Here is a 2,029-nt window from a genome sequence, read left to right as displayed (position 1 = left end):
GTTTCACATTAACATTTTAAGCTGCTTCAAGAACAAATTTCGGTGTCAGTGCTGCAGCGGAATTGGGCTCATGTCAGCGATGGGGGGGAGGCCAAGGGGTCAAAGGCAGCAAGGCAACACATTCAGGAAAATGATGAGCGAAAAGTCGGAAAATAAAAAGAGTTACAGTCGCCGGAACGTCCTTCGCCGACCTCGGCCTCATTTTTCAGCCCACAAGTGTGACTTCCTGGACGCCGATATTGACATTTTATGGCTGCAGCTGCTGAGAGCTCTTACTCTTTGCCCTGTGATAAATTCTGGCAAGGAATGAAATGATCCCTGAGACTTTCTCTCTCTCAAGGATGGAAAAAAAAAAAAGAGCAGCTCTGTCCCAGAAACCAAGAACCAAGAACCAAGAACCAAAGCAGGCGATCATGAAGTCGGGGCTGATGGGAAATATTCACTGACGGCTCAGACTTTCTCTGCATGAAACATAAAAAAAAAATCCTTGTTGCTGTCAAATTCCCACAATGCCGAGGGTCGGGGGTTCAGGAGTTTTGGCACCGGGTTTCTCCAAAATGAAACTTGAAATCAGCCGCGTTGGATCACCGTCCTCGGCTACGTCCTCTACTTCCTGTCCTGGTGGTAGTGTGACGTTGTTGTTGTTGTTGTTGTTGTTGTTGTTGTTGTTGTTGTTGTTTCCGACCAGCTGCAGGTCAGTGGTCACTGTTGTCCGATCTGTTTCTTCTTCTTCTTCTTCTTCTGCTTCTTCGTCTTCTTCTTCTTCGTCTGCTTCGTCTTCTTCTTCTTCGTCTGCTTCGTCTTCTTCTTCTTCGTCTGCTTCGTCTTCTTCTTCTTCGTCTGCTTCGTCTTCTTCTTCTTCGTCTGCTTCGTCTTCTTCTTCTTCGTCTGCTTCGTCTTCTTCTTCTTCGTCTGCTTCGTCTTCTTCTTCTTCGTCTGCTTCGTCTTCTTCTTCTTCGTCTTCTGCTTCTGCTTCTTCGTCTTCTTCTTCTTCCTCTTCTTCTTCTTCTTCGTCTTCTTTTTCTTCTTCTTCGTCTTCGTCTTCTTCTTCTTCTTTGTCTTCTTCTTCTGCTTCTTCGTCTTCTTCTTCTTCGTCTGCTTCGTCTTCTTCTTCTTCTTTGTCTTCTTCTTCTTCGTCTTCTTCTTCTTCTTCTTCGTCTTCTTCTTCGTCTTCTTCTTCGTCTTCGTCTTCTTCGTCTTTAAAAACATTGTTCAAATATATTTTAAAGTTTAAAGTGATTTAAAAAAAAAAAAAAAAAAGAATCTCACCCACACACTGTACCTGTTGTTACTCCGTGGTCATGTGACGTCTGATGTGAGTCTTGTGTTTGACTGGATTTAATTTACAGGTTCAGTAAAGGTCAGCGCATGTCTCTCTCTCTCTCTCTCTCTCTCTCTCCCCCCTCCCCTCCCCCTCTCCTTCTCCTTCTTTTACATGTTACAGAGTAAATAATAAAACAAATGACTGGAGCTGTTTGAATGGAATAAATTAAATTCTAGTGTAAAAGAACTCCCCCTCCTCTTCCTCCCCCTCCTCTTCCTCTTCCCCCTCCTCTTCCTCCTCTCTCTGCTCTTCTTGTTTTCATCCTGACCATCACCTGATTTTTTTTCTCCTTTGTTTTTCTCCCTCCGCTCTCTTTTGTCTTTGTCTCATTGTTTCCTCTGGGTTTTTTTTTCCTCTGATTCCTTTTGTCTTCTGTGCCTGTATTTATTCCGGTGACAACCGTGGGTTTGTTCGTCTCTCAGTTTATCTCCTGCTCTGTGATGTCATGGCGTCTGCGGCTGAACCCGTGGTCAAACGGCAGGTTAGCCCAGACAGCGCTAAATGATCAGCTGTTAAAAAAAAAAAAAGGTATCGGTGCAGCCAAAGATAAAGATGAACAATGAACAAAAAAACTACGCACAAGTAACAAAAAAAAAAAAACGTTAAAGCAGATGTTGATGAACCTCAGCAAAAACAGGTTTGAGTTGTTGTAGCGTTAAAACAACGGAGACTAATAACTGAAATTTCAGCACAAATATTTTTTAT

The 2,029-nt window shown here is 43.1% G+C and overlaps 1 protein-coding gene across 1 annotated transcript in view; it reads left to right on the top strand.

Annotated features, from left to right (window-relative positions):
- kirrel1b (kirre like nephrin family adhesion molecule 1b) overlaps nt 1-2,029 on the top strand; it is an 81,085-nt gene that overhangs the window by 40,542 nt on the left and 38,514 nt on the right. The gene's annotated exons all lie outside the window — the stretch shown is intronic.

Source organism: Cynoglossus semilaevis, chromosome 20, assembly GCF_000523025.1.
Source record: "Cynoglossus semilaevis isolate Cse_v1.0 chromosome 20, Cse_v1.0, whole genome shotgun sequence".
NCBI lineage: Eukaryota > Metazoa > Chordata > Actinopteri > Pleuronectiformes > Cynoglossidae > Cynoglossus > Cynoglossus semilaevis.
This window is presented reverse-complemented; position numbering and strand designations above follow the sequence as displayed.